General features: G+C 36.6%; 1 protein-coding gene across 2 annotated transcripts in view; it reads left to right on the forward strand.

Annotated features, from left to right (window-relative positions):
* The first annotated feature begins 666 nt into the window (after positions 1–666).
* LOC136843279 (uncharacterized) overlaps positions 667–19,278 on the forward strand; it is a 110,794-nt gene continuing 92,182 nt past the window's right edge. Inside the window, exon 1 of one of the 2 annotated variants that reach the window (XM_067111455.1) lies at positions 667–861. The gene's annotated coding sequence lies outside the window, so the exon portion shown is untranslated. The remainder of the gene's footprint in view (positions 862–19,278) is intronic. The other variant, XM_067111456.1, reaches the window with a different exon arrangement.

Here is a 19,278-nt window from a genome sequence, read left to right on the forward strand (position 1 = left end):
CAAACATGTGACATAAACATAAATATATACTACAACAAAAGAGTTACAGATAGAAAAGGTATAATAAATAACTAGCGTTGATTATTGCTAGCATTGTATATTGCAGCGGAGAAGGCATCTGCTAAATATGGAATACAATTAAAGGAGCATATCGCATATTGCTTCTCTTATTGTTTTAATCTTTCACGCAAAGAAATTCAGCAGGAATAGTTACGAAGCAATTCTGTCCTACAGTTATTGAAGGGTGTCATTGAACTAATGGTCTTATCTTGACAGGAGTCGATTACGGGGGAATTTCAATCATTGTATTATATCTTGATAGTGTTCAAGCATTAAACACTATCATACACTCGCATAGAATGGTAATGTATACGAAGTGTGGTGCCGAATTGCTATATGGAGTTCCTCTAGTTTTATTCTAGGTTCGCTGCTACGAAGCAGACACCTCACACGTCTCAGTAATGCATCCTGCACATTTCTACGCCTTCATTTTAAAATATCACCTGGAAAAACAAATTTATGCACGAAGTTGTTAAAAATTTATGAATGAATCAAAGCACAGAAGCCAAAATAAGCGCAGTACGACAGTTTCTATTCACCTGTCGGCAGCGAGCATGGTGCCAGCCGCATGCAGCAGGAGCTCTGAGAGGCGCTAGAGAACCAGACGAGCCAACCCGCGTCAGTTTGTGTCAGTAAGTTAGAGTGTCTGGGTGTTATTGCTCCGGAACTTTGGATATCCTGTGGTTGCTCTCGGCTGGCAATACGTTGTTTATTCCCAATGAAATGAAAACGAAAAATAGACACTGGATACTATTATAATTGCTGTACACTGGCAACCTATTTATAGCATCATATTTACAGGTTAGTTTTCCCTTTTTTTCGGAGTTAATCGTTAAATATTGTTTGTCTTTAGTCTAATTTTATTGAGTTTTCAGAAATTTGCTTTTCGAGATGGAAATTTTATATGGATATGTAAGGAAATATTTAATTCGATACAGAGCTTACCCAAATGACATCAATATTTCACAGTCGCAATAACCGGTGGAACTAATGAATAAAAGTTGTCAAAAGATTTTAAGGTGTTTGAGGAACTGCAAACGTAACGTATGAGAGATTTGTACAAAAGTGAACTAGTTATAGGATTAAGGAATAAACAATAATTACGTCAGTGCTCACTGGAATGACAAGCTAATTTGTTCGTCAGTTAATCTAAAAATGAAGCCAAGAAAATGGCTTGCTGACTGTCCTAGGCCCAACTCTGTGTAAACTTTTTTTTTTTACTTTACGGTCTTATGTAAAACTGTTAAGGCATGGATAAAGTATGAATGTTAGTAGAGATTTGATATTGGAATTTTACCTTTCAAGGATGTATGTTACTACTTATAAAGAAACGCGTAAGATTATTTTTCATCTTTAGATTACTCTGGGAAAGAAATTTACTCTTAGCATTGTAGAAGACAAGTTTGTGAAGTAAATGATTCTCAGCTTAACACACACACACACACACACACACACACACACACACACACACACACACACACACACACACACACAAAACATTTAACGAACAACACACATGCACATTTTATACTGTAGTGTATATAAACATAGGTTAGGCTGTGTCTCTGTCTGTAAATGTCCCTGAAGTGAAATGATATATATATATATATATATATATATATATATATATATATATATATATATATATATATATATATTACACACACACACACACACACACACACAACTAACTAGTTGGCAGTTTACACACCACATTCCCGTAGTGCAATAAGAACGTACTTAATTTTTTCAAATGAATCGTTGATGATGTTTGTCATTGCTATGGGCGATGAGTTTACTGTTGGTGCTTTGCAGTATCATGGGAATTCTCTCTCTCTCTCTCTCTCTCTCTCTCTCTCTCTCTCTCTCTCTCTCTCTCTCTCTCTCTCTCTCTCTGTGTGTGTGTGTGTGTGTGTGTGTGTGTGTGTGTGTGTGTGTGTGCTTGCGATGCATTAAAGTTGTCTGTGTATTGAATTACATGCAAAGTAATTTTTTTATTTTGGGCCTCTGGCGTTTCTTGAAACCATTGGTATACTAGGCTATTTTTTTCTGATTATCGTAGGCTATCGGCAATAATATAAACAGAAATAATAAGCAGAGTTATTCCTTCTGTAGGAGGGTAGAAGTGGAGGAGTAACGGACAATTTTATAGTTAACATCATTCATTTTCCATTATTACTGAATGTACCACTACAGAACCGTATTGATTAACACATACACAAACATATATTTATATACGTATATGTATGTATGTGTGTATGTATGTTTATATATATGTATATGTGTGTGTGAGTATGTGTACATTAAATGTGGATGATATTAGTACGCGTGCTTTTCAGAAATGAGACATTCACTATGAGCTTATGTATGCAGTATAAGCTACAACCATTTGACGGATATTTTTCTTTTCATTTTCATGAAGTTTGTGTGTAAGTAGTTGTCTGGCTTCTGATTTGGTATAGATTACAGTGAAGAATTGGTCTTATTTGCACAAAGGCAAAATCACTGGATGGTCTGTATATCTCTGTCGCTTTATAATTTAAATACTGTATATATATATATATATATATATATATATATATATATATATATATATATATATATATATATATATATATATATATATATATATATGTAGACGTTGTGCTGTTTTTCTGTGGTAAATGCTACGTTCTACAGAGAGTGAGTTTAAGTGAGATAGCCTAACACAATTGAAGTTTGCCGAGCAGATAAAACATACATTAACAATCACTTTTTCCTTCAATCTGAGCCCCGCCCCTCCCCCCCACCCCCACCCCACCCCACCCCCACCCCCCAGCCCAGCCTCCCCCTCTCTCTCTCTCTCTCTCTCTCTCTCTCTCTCTCTCTCTCTCTCTCTCTCTCTCTCCGCCGTCGTACCTTTCCATGATTTTTTTCCTTCGTTCTGACAGTTTACAAAAAATAAAACTGGAATTATTCCTCATAAAGTCCATTTACATCACATAAAACGCAAAAATGGAAAGGTTTTCCTTTTGCATATTTTTACCAACGCTAGTTTCCTCATGTATGTAGGACGCTTTAGGACGGGCCAAATCTCCAAAGGCCTTTTCTTCAGTTTAGAAAGGAGTGGGAAGAAAAAGAAAGAAAAAAATGGAGTAATGGAGGGAGGTGTTAGGGGGAGAGAGGGAGAGAGGGTCCTTTGTCGCCTTAGGGGAAATTCGAATTGAAAATATTTGCTGCGCCAGGGATATTTTAGAAGGAAAAAAGGTAAAGTGAAAAAATGTGATTGGTAGTGTATTTAGTTACTGTCGTCCCATTCAGTTACAAACTTAGATAGAGCAGTGCGAGATAAAATATGACAGACCAAGTGTTAATTATTGCGCAGTCCCTTTAGTACGTTAGCAAAATTTACAGTAAGAAAAGGAAAACGGAAATTCATTCGTAACTATTCTAAATTGATCAATAAACAGATCCGCGGACGATGGAATTCCGACATACCAATGAGAAGAATGGTTTGAATGATTCCTTGCTTGAATTTGACATATTCATTCAAACCACACTTCTGCTTTCCAACGCCGTTTGGGCTTTTAAATTGAGGTTTCCGAAAAAGGAAAGGTCAAATGTATGCTCAACATATGAACACTCAAGTATTTAAAAAAAATTTATAAATGGTGCATGCACACATTTCATATATGGATTTATTTTTTTTTTTAATATACAAATGGCAGTTCTGTCTGACAGGGTCAGTGGTCTAGGCTATAATATTTACTATAGGCTAGTTGCCGTACTGATTGATCCTCATACCAGACATTTGACTGACGTACATTTACTTGTCATTTTGACATCGAAATAGATAGCACTGTGAATCTCTCTCTCTCTCTCTCTCTCTCTCTCTCTCTCTCTCTCTCTCTCTCTCTCTCTCTTTATATACATATATATATATTTGTGTGTGTGTATTGCATAGATAGAAATTGAATAAATTGATGTACATGTTTACCAGAACCTATTTATGAGATTTATTATGTTAATTTAATATAGTAAAACTAGTTTATAAAGAAAGCATGTTTCATTTTAATCAAGGCATTTCTTCAAAAATATTATTATTATTATTATTATTATTATTATTATTATTATTATTATTATTATTATTATTATTATTATTATTATAGAGGGAATATCGTCATACTGTCAGGAATGGTAATGGTGCTTAGCTGAAATTGTATGAGCCGAAAATAATATTCCTTTGTAAACAGCTCCGGCATTGTGTTGTTTACCTACAGTATGAAAATATTGCCTTCCGTAAATAGTTCCACCACTGGTACTCTGCGGTATCACCAAAAATCTTTCCTGTTGCAATGGGATGGCTGTTACATAACAGAGATTAATTAGGAATTAACAAAAAGAGAAAATTATCCGCACTGATTCATGGCTTACTGAATGCTTTCATGTAATGGTGTAAACCGTGATTATAATTTCCTGCGGTATGAACTGTTTTTGGCCGAGTCATGGGATCATAATTTTTTTTTTTTATTTCGGCTTGATTATTTGACCGGCAGCTGGGTAAACATGAGATGTTTCCATCTGTCGGCATCCGTCAGCATGGCGAGCAAGACTTATAATTTTCATCTGTTGGTAGGCGACTACCGTGTACATAGCACTACCGTGTAACTGTGTATTTTTTTTTTTTTTATCGTTCATTTTTTGGAAATTAGTGTAAAGGTCGGCTATCTGTTAAGAAAAAATAGGAGAGGTTTTCTCACATTCAAGAAGGGATTTAATGTGGCCAGTGTTATGTAAATAAGCTCTATAAAATATTCTCTTGAACAGACAACATTTCCTGGGGATGTCAAGTTGAAATATTTTTTTTTTAGGTACTTTGAATGGAGCTGCCCGTTTTTGATTTTAAGCCACTGTAAAAGAAGTATTTCTGCAAAAGAAGTATTTATATTTACAGTTTTTGTAGATAAATCAGAATTTATAGTCATTGTAAATGAAATAATATGAAGTTAAAAAAAATTACATTAAAATGAGAGTAGGGCAAGTGAAGCAAGATTTCGTGAGCCACTTTATGAACGCAGCGTGGAAAATACCACTTTTTTTAACAGTAATATCTGCTTAGCTGCCATTTATAAACACGCAAGAACGAGGCATCTCAACAAAGGTGCCATTAAAAAGCCGGAGATAATGAAACGATTGCAGCTTCAATTTACCTCCCTCATAAAGTGGTGGTAATAATGGCTGTTTCCGGTTACTCCCTTAAAGACTCCCAAAAGCCCTTTACTGCGGAGCCTACGAGCGGCAGATGACTTCCTCCTTTTTATTTGTTTTTATTATAATTGGCGTATTGTTCCGGCAGTGACACCCGGAATGGGGGTGTCGTCATTCTTTCGAAAGCGATGTTATGAGAGCTGGCTGCAGTGATGTAAATCTATCTACAAATATGCGCTGGAAACCTTGTGTAGTAAGATAATTATGCAATCTTGTCTGCCATGATGTGCATTCTCTCTCTCTCTCTCTCTCTCTCTCTCTCTCTCTCCACGGGACAGACTCCGCATTATCCCTCGCTGTGTGTTCCGATAACGGGTAGAAATGTCTTAATCCCGTAAGTGCATTAAGTCAGCTCATCGCCGCTGAGTGTAACGAAATAATCTGGGAATTCAGCTCAAGCAGAAGTAAACGTCATATGGGGGTTAACGGCAGGGGGTGGGTGTGGGTAGGGAGGGTAACGCTTTAGGGGGCTTAGTATACAGAGAACCTGAGAGTGTGCCGGACCCTCAAACCCTTTTAAGAGTTAACCACCTTCGCCAGTGTTGTCGAAGTCGCTGTGCTAATTATCAGACCAGGTTAGCTGATAGCCTACTTGGAAATATGTGTTTATAACAATGAATCAAAGTAATAAATGAATGCGTGAAGGATAATTTCAATTCCGTTATATGGTAAGGCACTACCATTACCAAGTTCTGAAGTGCTAGCTAAGGTGCCTTATCAAATGAAACATTTTGGATCTGTGAAACTGGAAAATCTGATAGTTATGATAATAATACTACAGTTATTATTATCAGCTGTAATGCCTAATATTATTACTAATATTAAGGAAAACTACAACAAAAATTTGAATAATATTGGTCTTAATTTTGCAAAATGAAGGTGTGGTGTTACAAATTTTAACTTCGATATGAATCCAGACCGAAAGTGATAAAAAAAGGCGCAGTGAAAATAACAAAGACTCATTTTGTCCTATGATATACATTCGTTCATTTCGTTCATATTCCCAAGTTCAACATCGTATTTTTTCTCTTATTTAGTTGGCGTACGTCAGATATTCGTAGTTTTCAATGATGACATGCATTCAGGCCATATGTATTCATCAGTGATAAACTGCTATGTGTCGGTATATTTTCTCTAAGAAAATGAAGAGAGAGAGAGAGAGAGAGAGAGAGAGAGAGAGAGAGAGAGAGAGAGAGAGTCGAAATCCGATGATGTACTTGTTGGCGGATGACTGACCTCTGGCGTTACGTTATTTATTTTTTATCCTCTCTCTGTCATCTCTCTCTCCTCTCCCCACCCCCTTAAATGTGCCTCATAGTAGTCGACTAAAAACCATAAACTTAATTCATTGCTTAGGTCAACAGGGGCGCAGTGAAATTCCGAAGGAACTTGCCCAGGCTGTTCCTTTCTTTAGCCGATTTGATGATCGAATACGCATTCCACCACAAGGAACAGAAAAGCGAAAGGAGAGAGAGAGAGAGAGAGAGAGAGAGAGAGAGAGAGAGAGAGAGAGAGAGAATGCTTAAAATTAGTAATAGGCAAAACCCCGCAACGCCCCCTCTGGGACTGCTAGAATTACTGGTATCTTGTTCAGAGTTAAAGAGGACGTCGTGAAGCAGCTCTTTAGATATTATGAGTTCCTCTCCACCTTTACTCGTAATCAGGTTCAGCATGATATACTGGTCAGTCTTGATTACTTTTTTCTCCTGCCTTGCTGTATGAAATAAAGTCATTTATGTAGCTCGTGCGCGGGGTTATGTATGCATAAGACACACACACACACACACACACACTCAGGTTAAATTTGTCAAATGTCCTCGGTAGAAAAAATTATACATTTTTCTTTTTGATAAAATGACTATGAAAAAAAGCAAAATTATGTCTCACTGTTCATAGAATGCCTTTATTTAAATTTATGTCAAATGTCCCCAGTGCGGAAAATGATACATTTTTCTTCTTGATAAAAAGACTATGAAAAAAGCAAAATTACTTTTTCTACTGTTCATAGAATCCCTTTATTTAAATTTATGTTAAATGTCCCCGTTGCGGAAACTTGATACATTTTTCTTCTTGATAAAATGAATATGAAAACAAAAGATTACGTTTTACTGTTCACAGAATGCCTTTATATATACGTGAGTCACAGCCACGCTTTGACGCTTGTATATCGACACCGGTCATTCAATTGTCGATAGATGTGACTAGGGCAGACTCTGGCACCAACTTACAACTTATTTTTTATATAAAATCTTTCGACAATAAGTAGTCCATGTATTTAATTCATTATTAAAAGGTATTTTCAACTACAGTTTTCGACTTTTACCGGTTCCATGCAGAAAGGATGGAGAAAATGAGTGGAAAAAGTTCCTTGGATGATGAGGGAAAATGAAGGTAAAAATGAGAAATGTCTTCAGTTCGGAACCCAAGGAAAACAGAAATATGAGAATTGTCTTTTTATTGAGAATGACACACGGGCGTGTAAAGAAACTGTCTTAGATATTGAAAGGGAACGCAGATTTTAAAGAAAATTTCTCGGACGATAGAGAATTATACAAAAGAAAAATGTGTGAATTTTTGTACGTGAGGAGTGAAGGAGGACGTAGAATAAAGAGAAAATAAATCTTGAAAGACGAGACTGAAAGTGCCTTGAATACGGGGCTGAAGCAACTGGCATTTTTATTCTCCCGAACATCGCCGAGGGAAATCCGAAAGGTCGTAAAGTGCGGTTTCATTGTCGGAACGGCCGGAAAATGACACTGGCTCGGACTTTCGGATTAAAGACGAAATTAGCCCTCATTTCTTTCTTGAAAATATATAGGTGCACGGTGTGGGTTTTTTAACTGTAGGTAATGGGTCCTGATTTAATTTAACGCGGAACAAAACATCCTTCCTTTTGCTCTCTCTCTCTCTCTCTCTCTCTCTCTCTCTCTCTCTCTCTCTCTCTCTCTGTCACACACACAGTTGGCTGGTTGGTATATACTGAGTTAGGTTACAGCAGGAAGAGCCCATGCCCAAAGGTGCCTGTAAGTGCGGTAGGGTGTGAGCGCGATTGATTGGTCTTGTGTGGACTTCCGAACTCTGCCCATCCAACAGTGATTATTCTCTCTGGTAATTCAACAAAATTTGCGCTTTTCTCTACAAGTTTTACTTTGCACCTGACAATTAACACAATAGGCCTATGTGGAAAAGGCTCCAAAGAATCATTAGTTATTATACGTGTTATACTTTTCATATGGATCTTTGCTAACCTTAATTAATCACTTTGTATATATGTATATATCCGTGAATAATGTATAAATTTAGAAAATTGCTCCATTAAACAAAAATGGTCAGATTCAGACTTCTGAAGGTTGTCATTCAATTGTAAATGAAATAAACTTCGGATGTAAGTAGAAAATTGTTTCTTACGCAAAAGATTAATTTAAATATCCATTCAGTAGGATTGTGAAGAGCTGATCCTTTTAGTGATTGTAAAGATACATACTGGTGTAAATGTCATCACAGTAAAGACGAGAGATTTAATTAGTATCATGTTACAGACAGCCTCTCTTGCTTTCAGAACGTGCGCCTTAACAGTCTTTACTGAAAACTTTGGTGCTTGTTGGTCCCGCTTGAAGAAAGCAATTTGTTTCTTGCAGTTGTACAGTGCGTCTCGTTAGAAACTATACCTCCCTAGTGGATGCGTGAAGAAAACTTCCGTACTTCCGCATCGGGAAATTATGGTAACTTCACATCTCTGGATACTTATGATAACTTGACATCTTTAGAAACATATGGTTACTAAGTGTAGCTTCAGTGCTTGAGGTAAATGACTTCTTTGAGGATAGCTTAGTAAATTATTACACAAAAAATGTAATGTTTAATGTTCAGAAAATAGACTCCTTTCAGAAGTATTTAAACAAACTATTTAAACGTAGGAATGATTAGCGCTTTTACAAAAAAAAAAAAAAAAAAAACTTTATACATTTCAAATATTATTGCCTCTCTCTCTCTCTCTCTCTCTCTCTCTCTCTCTCTCTCTCTCTCTCTCTCTCTCAAGAAGAGGGTACAGCAAAAAAACAAAAAGATACGTACTTTTAGAAATGAATGCCATGCAACCTTTGAGTAAGACAACAGCCGTTTTATCGAAGAGTTAAAAAAAAAAAATCCAATAACGTTGATGAAACTACAACATTGACAAAAATTTCTCGGACAAAATATAATGAATTTTATTGGAATTCGTTTCCTTTCATGAGCCGACCAATTTTAAAAATTCATTTGATTAATCGACAATGATGATTGGAAATAAAAAGCAATTATCTTTGCCGTGATTTAAAACGTCCAGTAGCAGTGAAATATAATTGCAACAAGAACACGCATATGTTTTTGATGAATTTGTAATGTATTTTCTCATGCCGATGCTCTCTCTCTCTCTCTCTCTCTCTCTGTTCTGTCCTGTCTTGGCTTGTGATGCTAATTTTTTTGTGATTTTTTACTTATTAGTTTGGCGAATCTTTTGCTATTTTAGTTTAACTGACAGTTATAATGTCCTTAGGCTGTGTGTATGCGTTTTATTATGTGTGGGTTATGCGTGAGAGTTTGAATACACTTAAATATGAGGCTGTCAGTCGAGAAGCATGCCAAGAGCCATCCTGGGTCAAAGTATTTTTTTATTTAATGTATTTTATTTTAGAAATGGCACTTGGCATGTTTCTCGACTGAAAAGCTCATATGTAAACAGAATTGTTAATTACTTGCTCTTCTTTACTGAGGCAGTGGATGAGACACTCTCAATAAGGATGAGTGAACGAATTTTCAGTGTCTGTTAACGGCAACAATATCAGACTTTGACTCGGAAGGGTTGACCAGTGCCCAAGAATAACTTCCACCTGGTTTTGCGGTTATTTTTCCACTGTCTGTTCATATATCAGTTTGTTCACTGCAGCTGTTGTCAAGGCGATCCCAAACATTGTGGCTGAGACTCGATCTGGTTATTGTGGAAAGTTTGTCGCTCCTCCACAGCTTGGAAAGGGGTTGGTCCCACAGTCTGTTGTTATGTGTGAATGGTCAAGTTCTTCATTGGAGGGGTGGATAGAGCTCTCGGCTAGCACGCTGTTGGTCCAGCGTTCGACTCTCCGCCCGCCCAGTGAAGAATTAGAGGAATTTATTTCTGGTGATAGAAATTCATTTCTCGTCATAATGTGGTTCGGGTTCCACAATAAGCTGTAGATCCCGTTGCCAGGTAACCAATTGGTTCTTAGCCACGTAAAATAAATCTAATCCTTCGGGCCAGCCCTAGGAGAGCTGTTAATCAGCTCAGTGGTCTGGTTAAACTAAGATACACTTAACTTGTACGAATGGTTTATATTTTATTTATGCATACGTTCTTATATGCATTGGTGATGAAATACTTTTGGAACATGTTCCAAGACTTGAATGCCTTTCAGAGTTCACTTCTTAATGGCATAGTGAACGTAATGGCCCGTCATAATGAGATATCATAGTTGGTAACAAGTCAGTTTCATTCACTGTGTTAATTACCTTTGGCTGTTTACTGTGACCAGACCAGTATATATGCGATAATAGTTTACGTGCAGCATGTTAATTAATAATTATTATTTATAATAATCGTATCGCTGAAATTACTAGGGGTAATTATCATTGCTTGCGATGTTTATCTGCTCTGTAATTTCGAACATATAAGTGTGGGCAGTTCATCAGTTTATGAATGCCGGCTACTGTTTGGAATAGAAAACACTGCGTGTATTATGTATATTAAGATTTTATCAATAGTCTCCGTTGAATTGCCACATGATTACGACGCGATTTAACATGATAATATTTATTTTTCACGACATTATGTTATAAAACAAGATGATATCTTTCTGACTCAAACATTCGTCCATATTAACTGTTGGTATTCTGGTTTAGCAAAAGGAGACTCAAGTTCGCAAATATAGCCTAATTATTGATCAATTTACTCTGCCTTTTTTAGACTGCAAATTATTTTTTTATCATGATTATAGTTGATATACGTCAAACGTAACCAATTTTTACTTGCTTTCAACTCGTGAATTTTGGTATTTTTCAATTAATAACATTAATTTCAACTTACCACTCTATGAAATTAGATTACAGTTTCCTAGCTGCTCAAGTGAAGAAAGCCTTTGAAATGTAAGCATTTCCTTGGGCGACTGCTACGCAGATCTTGCAGTCAGTTACGGACTTATTTCCTGATTTACCTTTTTCATTTACTTATCCGATAAACTTGTAAACTTTACCTGGGCATACTTGTTAGTTGGGACGATACTTGATCCACACATCTGATAAATAGTTATTCATCCTGGTAATATGATTCATTATGAATATTCACAGTACCTAATACATCTTGAAAGATTTCTTTGTGTGTGTGGTTTCATTATTTGGTTTAAATGATATAGCTTTCCTAATGAAAATAAGTAATATTAATTCAACAGTTCCCAGAGCGATGACAGTCCGCTGCTTTAATATGGTACTGAACTGCTTCATCTGAGTCGTAATTAAGAATAAATGATTTGACGCAGTAACCAACGTGGAGACCATATTCAAATTGAGTAATCAGTAAGTTTTAAGTAATAAAACTAATTAAGGTGCCAGTAAGAAAAAAATTACCGGTACATATTCATTTCCTGCTTATGAACACATATGCCGTAAAGCAGGATTAATATTGATTTATATTTACTCAGCTATACCAACTAGTAAGCATGTAAAACAATTCTTCGTTTGATAATGAACCAGATACAATAAAAACAAGGAAAAAATGCGCCGAAGTTTCTTCGGCGCAATCGAGTTTTCTTTACAGCGTATAATGCTGTATGAGCTGCGACCCATGAAGCTTCAGCCACGGCCCGTTGGTGGCCTGTTCTATAGCGTTGCCAGACGTACGATTATGGCTAACTTTAACCTTAGATAAAACAAAAACTACGGAGGCTAGAGGGCTGCAATTTGTTATGTTTGATGATTGGAGGGTGGATGATCAACATACCAATTTGCAGCCCTCTATCCTCAGTAGGTTTTAAGAGCCTCGATGGCTCAGTCGGTTACAGTAGCAGCTTCGGACTTCGTAGAGGTCTGTGGCGCGGGTTCAAACCCGCAGCCGACTGATCAGAGAGGCAGACACTTTGCTATCCGTGTAGACATCCCGGGATTATATATATAATCAACGGATAGGTTTGCTTAAAAGCAAATGGATGTTACAGACTAAATAGCCTACACACAAAAACAAAGCCACTACAACACCTTCTAAAGACATAACAAACATCTCACACGTCTCGAACTCTCGCCATACCGCGCAATAACTTCTCGCTGCTGGGAAGAAAGGGCGTTGGGTCGGGTATGATACATGAAACATACGTACCGGGGTCTAAGCGATGTCAGGCAGGGCAGCCGATCGAGACCACAGGTCTACCCCAAAGCCAAATCAAAAGTCCTTCAAAAGAAGGCATCGTGCTTACCCCATACAAAAATGGGAATAAAAGCACGTTAAAAGAAGAAGAAGAAGAAGAAGAAGAAGAAGAAGAAGAAGAAGAAGATCCTCAGTAGGTTTTAAGATCTGAGTGCGGACAGAAAAAGTGCGGACGAACAGACAAAGCCATCTCAATAGTTTTCTTTTACAGAAAACTAAAAACAGTATCAATCAAGAACATTTCATCTATTCCGGTTTCGCTTAGTGTCATTTAGAACCAAGTTGAGTTTACCCATACTGACTCAGCTGCTATTCCAACCGTAGTATATTTATTCTATCAGTCTCTGAATCAAGGTTGTGTAGACTGATTAAACATTAACAAGAGATTTTTTTCTTACAGGCACCAAAGCAAGTAATAGTTAAATTTTCAAACAACTCATAGCCTATAAACCTGTAATTCGGCGCTTACCAGTGAATATTGAGTGATTTATTGTTGCACTATTCACTAAAAACAGCAATAAATATCCATAGTCGTTTTAGAAAAGTTAATTCTGTTATTGACTAAGAAAATGTAACAATGATGCTACATTCTGTTACAAATGCACTCCATCAGCTTACGACGCCAGTATATGAGGAAAGAAAATAACAGGATGAATAGAGTAGTACTCTATTAATCCTGGAAAATATTTGCATAGTTAAGAAAAACCACTACAGGAAGTTGTTAAGCATTTAGAAGTGCATTTGAAAGTTGAAACTTAAGTGCATTGCATGTACAATACGTTTATGTAAAACAAATGTGTTTTGTATAAAATACTGAGATACGCTAAAACACAAAAGAATATAGTAAATAGCAGAAAGACTTTCGGGTTTATTATACAGCGGTTCCTAATTTTTTAATGATTCGGCATCCAATGAAAATACTTTTGCCAATTTAATTGGCAATTATAAACATTTGCAGTGATTTATGATGATGCTAGGATCTTGAATTAATGGATGCTCCAAAGAGGTGACATCAGCATGTTCCCCCCCCTGTTCTGAACGAGTTGGCCCAGTCAGCTATTATGAATACCGATTCATAAATTATGTTGTGATTAATGAAGGTGAGCAGCGAGGCTAATAGACCCGCGCGTTCCGCGGGAAATCGCCAACCCTCCGACCAGGGGAATCCAAATTAGCCTCTCTGGAGGCCAAAAGTAGCCGGTGTCGTCGGTGAATTTTACATGAAGGCGACGTAAATCTCCTCCGGTGTCTTTATAATCTTTTGGGAAACGACAAAGAGAAAGGGATAAAAAAGGAGTACCAAGGGATCGATAACTGGGCGTCATTGTTGGCACCGAGGGACCGATAAGGCCTTTCTCTCTTCTCCCCCACGTCCCCATCCTCTCTCTCTCTCTCTCTCTCTCTCTCTCTCTCTCTCTCTCTCTCTCTCTCTCATACACTTCGTTCATAAAGAAATGACAGTTATGACTTGTAGTACAATTACTGGAATTTTAATTTTCCGTCCAGGTTTAATGTATATTCGCACATGATTGGTGTGCTCTAATATCTACCTTGATTCCTTTTATCGAAAATACATTTGCATTGACATGTGCTGCTTTTGTATTGAAAGTTTGTTTGTATGTAAATATGTATATTTGGTATGAATAGTCGATAATTCATTAAGCATTTATCATACACACTTTCCTCTCTACGGGGATTCAAATGTGTATTTATATTAAATGTAGCTATATAGCCTATTCGTACGCGTTCACAAATACACCCCACGAAAAGGTGAAAGAATAAAAATTGGTACGGTGTCCACTGTAGTGATAACATTTATGCACGTGAAATGAAAAAAAAGAGAAAAAACTTATTAAGAATATATCAAGAGTTCATCATGTAAACGACAGGTTTGATGAAACCCATATATTCTGGGATCCGAACGTAGAATTGGCCAGCTCTCTCTCTCTCTCTCTCTCTCTCTCTCTCTCTCTCTCTCTCTCTCTCTCTCTCTCTCTCTCTCTCTCTCTCTCTCTCTCACACTTTTGTCACGAGAACCATTACAGTATTCTGAATAAATTAAACGTTGGCCGAGCCCCCAATATTACAGGTTTATGAATTTCTGTAATTTTTCCCCCAGCGAACTCGCAGTTCAATGACATTTGTTTATTGGTTAAAGGGGAGCCGAGGACAGAATTGTTTATTAACAATACGAAAGATGTGTTTAGATCTATCGGTGTATTTGGTGTGTTTCGTGTTCGTGTTTTATGTCCGTATTTTTTTTTTATTACCGTTAGATTTAATTTTTTGCCTTTTTATTATATACTCTCTTTTCGTTCTCACAATGTCCTTTTTTTGGTATTGATTTGTTATATTTTTGTCCTTTTTTTCGTATTGATTTCTTATTTAAGAAATTATCAGGGTGCAAAGTCCTACATGACAAGTATCTATCCTTCTGCATATCTTTCTGTTATTTTTATGTAAGTTGTAGAATAGTTTTGCACATATATGAGTACATTTAATTGTGTTTACAGTCGTACTCATATGCTATGTGAATGCTAGCATGTGTATATACGACCTTACTCATGTAAGTCTTGCACTTATGTATATAGCCTGAGAAATGAGAGTGATTGCATGGTTGTATATAGCCTTACACGTATGAGTCTTGCATGTACATAGGCTATACAACTTTACACATATATGAATCTTGCATTTATTGAATGTAACTTTACACATGTACAAGTGCAGCATTCATGTATACAGTTACGCATATGTGGATGCTAACATGTATAATCAAGTTTTCCACATGTATGAGCGCATTCACACACATGTAAAGCCTTGCGCATGAATGAGTACTTGTGTGCAGGTATGCAGTCTTACACAGTCTTCTGCGTGTAGAGATTCAAAGGAATGAGAACAAAAGCAAAGGCACGGAAGAATAATTTTTAAGCAAAATCTGGACGGCAAATATGGACTATGTTAATCACCCTCTTATATTTTGCCCGAAGTCGAGTAGCCGAGATTAAATCTCTCTCTCTCTCTCTCTCTCTCTCTCTCTCTCTCTCTCTCTCTCTCTCTCTCTCTCTCTCTCCCCTTTCCCTGCCTGGTCTCGAAAGTTCACTATTTCTCTCTATTTTGCTCTTTCTTATCGACCTTCCGAGAAAGAGACATCTTTATGCCTTCCTTAATTGCCTCTTCTAAAGATCTTCTCTCGCTTTTGACCTTCTTCCTTCGCTCTGTGCGAGAGAGGAAGAAGGAGGAGAAGAAGAGGAAGAAATAGAAGCTTGTTATTGCTCAAGAAAAAGAGAGACGAATCTCGTAATTAGAGAGCAAATTTTTACAATGGGTTGCGTGTCAATACGTTGTAGAAATGATGTTTCTATTACTTAAAGATATTGCTATTTGCATTTTGTACTGGAATGTGTTAGTTCCGAGGTTAGATAGTATTTGAAAAGGCGTTTTGCGCCTTTTGTGTCTTAAAATAAATTATAATTTTCAGTTAATGTAAATTAAGAGGTTTACCATCTAAGGGGTGAATTCTGTTATCAAATTCCGTTTATTTCTAGCAGTATGAATAACGTCATTTTGTAATTCTGAATTGAAATTTAACAGATTTTATTTTGTGTACGAAGCTTGGAGGAAGACGAAGGTAACGTAAGTAAAACAAAATATTGTTGAAAGTATTAACATAATTTACTAAAATTTCATAAGAAATTTCGTTTTAAGTAAAACAAAATATTGTTGAAAGTATTAACATAATTTAATAAAATTTCATAAGAAATTTCGTTTTACCTACACTATATGAGTAAGAATTCGAGTTAAATACGTAGTGCAGTAATTAATAAAAGTTAAAAGTAAATACTACAAATATGTTATGCGCAGGAATTCTGCAAAGCTAACAAAAGTGTCACTAATTAATCTCTATAAAAGCAAACAGAGAATTTTGAAAAATGGGAGTAACCCTCCATCTGTCAAAATGGAATATTGCGATTCTCTTGCAAAAAGAGAGTGATTGCAATTATAACATTAGGCTGGGAAAAAAAGTCACCCATTAATTGCACACCCAAATGCGCATCTATTGCTGTTCCATTTTTATTGGAACATGAAGAGATGTCGGTCAGATATCACCGTCACAATTAGTTGCATGTATTTAAAGAAAGCGGAAATGATTTTTTATATGGCTTAAATGCCTAAACAGTTACTTTCCATACGGGGTAGTGCCGTCAGTGCACCTCGCGTGGTGCACTGTAGGCGTTACTAAGTGTTCTTTGCAGCGTCCCTTCGGCCCCTAGCTGCATCCCCTTTCATTCCTTTTATTGTACCTCCGTTCATATTCTCCTCCTTCCATCTGACTTTCCACCCTCGCCTATAGTTGTTTTATAGTGGAACTGTGAGGTTTTCCCTCCTGTTACACATTTCAAACCATCTTACCCTCAATTTCCCTTTCAGCGCTAAATGACCTCATAGGTCCCAGCGCTTGGCCTTTGGCCAAAATGCTATATTCCTTCCTTCCTTCCTTCCTAAACAGTTACTGAAAAAAATAAGCAATTAGAGTATCTAGTAAAAACGTATTTAGTCTAAAGATATATATAAATTGTAGGATAAGTTTTATTCTAATCTCGACAGTTGATTTTTGATTGACTGATTTTTAAATGTTTGGTTAGATGGCGTTGGTTTTTGCTTTTTAAAAGACGTCAAATGAAAAATATTGTTAATTTTTAAATGCTGAGTGCGATTATTTTCGTGGCGGGAAGTTGTAAATTTTAAAAAAATGAAGGAAGATGCGATAAAAGACATTTTAGACTGCTGAGGAAATTTAAATAAAACATCATTCAGATTTTTACGGGTAATTTCTGAAAGTGAAAATAACCCGAGTTTTCCTCTTAAGTTTAAGCTACCCCTAAGAATTAGTTGTTTGATGGACAGAGTACAATGGGACTCACATCGAGGTATGTTTACTGTCATTTGGAGAGTAAACAATTGTCATTTTTTGTTTTTATTTGTTGTTCTTTTGACCGAAGTGTTCCACCTGTTATTCCATTGTGAATTACGCCAACGGAGACAAAAATCCACGGTTATGTATATGTACATATAATTAAAAGTAAATCTCTGCAGAGGGCTTTCGGGAATCTGTTCGATTTTCCTTTTCAGTAGAAAAGGGGAATCGAACAGATTCCCGAAAGCTCTCTGCACAGATTTTTTTTTTAACTATGGGGAGTTGAACATTGGGCCTAGCGACACACAGGCCACGTGTCATAGGCATTGGGACCTGTCCCCCACTGGCTGTCGGCCTAAGAAACAGGAGATCAGCGCCTGCCCTATGAGCCTACAGAGGCCCAGGAGGACTTTAACCTTAACTAATATGTACATATACATAACCTTAACTAATATGTACATATACATAACCTTAACTAATATGTACATATACATAACTGTGGATTTTTGTCTCCATATCAAAACTCATGCTACTATGAGTATTTTTGAATGAAACCAACATTCAGGTTTTGTTAATAACCTTATCAGTACCATGTCAAGTTATAATATATTTATCTGTATATGAAACATAGTGTTGCATGCTTAACGACTTAATAAGTGGAAATTTTGACGCACGCATTTTAAACAAATGCATGAAAATATTGTTGCCCAACTACTTTTGTACAAAGTGACAGGTTAACTGTGAACGTACCTTATAATTTTGAGAAATGTGTAGCGGAATTACACCCTCTGGATAGTAAATGCATTCATTATAAATCTCCGAACGTCACATTTGCCCGCAATTAGTCCCTCGAAGTAAATCACGCAGACGTATCAATCTTTCAGAGGTATATTGCGTGCCTGTCTGCACTGCAAAAGGAATTACGAGGTAATTGCAACCATTTTGAGTATTATACGGTAATTGAATCTTTTCTCGTGAATTTGCGTAACAAATGTTTCTGGACATTAATTGAAGAAGACGTGATAATGATTAATGGGAAGGTGGTCGATAGACCCGAAATTTCAGCGAGCCTCGTGGGCGGTTAGATTCTGTCTAAAGGATAATTGGAACGGTTCTCTGATTGTAATAAAGAATGCAGTCAGAAAGGCCTGTAAATAAAAGTCTGTAGGGTACTGTCATTTGAATTTCCCTTTTTTTTATTTCTCATTTGTAATTTTTATTCTATTTATGTCTTTGGAAATATTTAATTGGCTTGTTTTTATTCTGATTATGTCCGCTGTTCTCATTTGGTTCCTAATTATTCTAATTTTGTCTTTGTATTTTTTTCAATAACCTTTCATTGAAATTGCTGTCCGCTTATTGTGTTCTCTTTAGGCTCCGAGAATGATAGGCTGTCGATTCGTTGCTCTCGCCGAACGCCTTCTCGTGAAACAAAGGAACACAAGGCATTAAGCTCTTGAGGTTCCTTCAAATGCAGAGCACGAAAATGGTTATCGGGCTTACTCTTGTCATTTTTATTTTTGGAATGAAACTTAAATACGATATACAAGATTTACTACTCTTTTTAGATTTTTTTTTCTTTTTTTAGTTCTGGACATATTTCTTAGATATCTACGTAGAGAGAGAGAGAGAG

Source organism: Macrobrachium rosenbergii, chromosome 11 (assembly GCF_040412425.1).
Source record: "Macrobrachium rosenbergii isolate ZJJX-2024 chromosome 11, ASM4041242v1, whole genome shotgun sequence".
Classification (NCBI taxonomy): Eukaryota; Metazoa; Arthropoda; class Malacostraca; order Decapoda; family Palaemonidae; genus Macrobrachium; species Macrobrachium rosenbergii.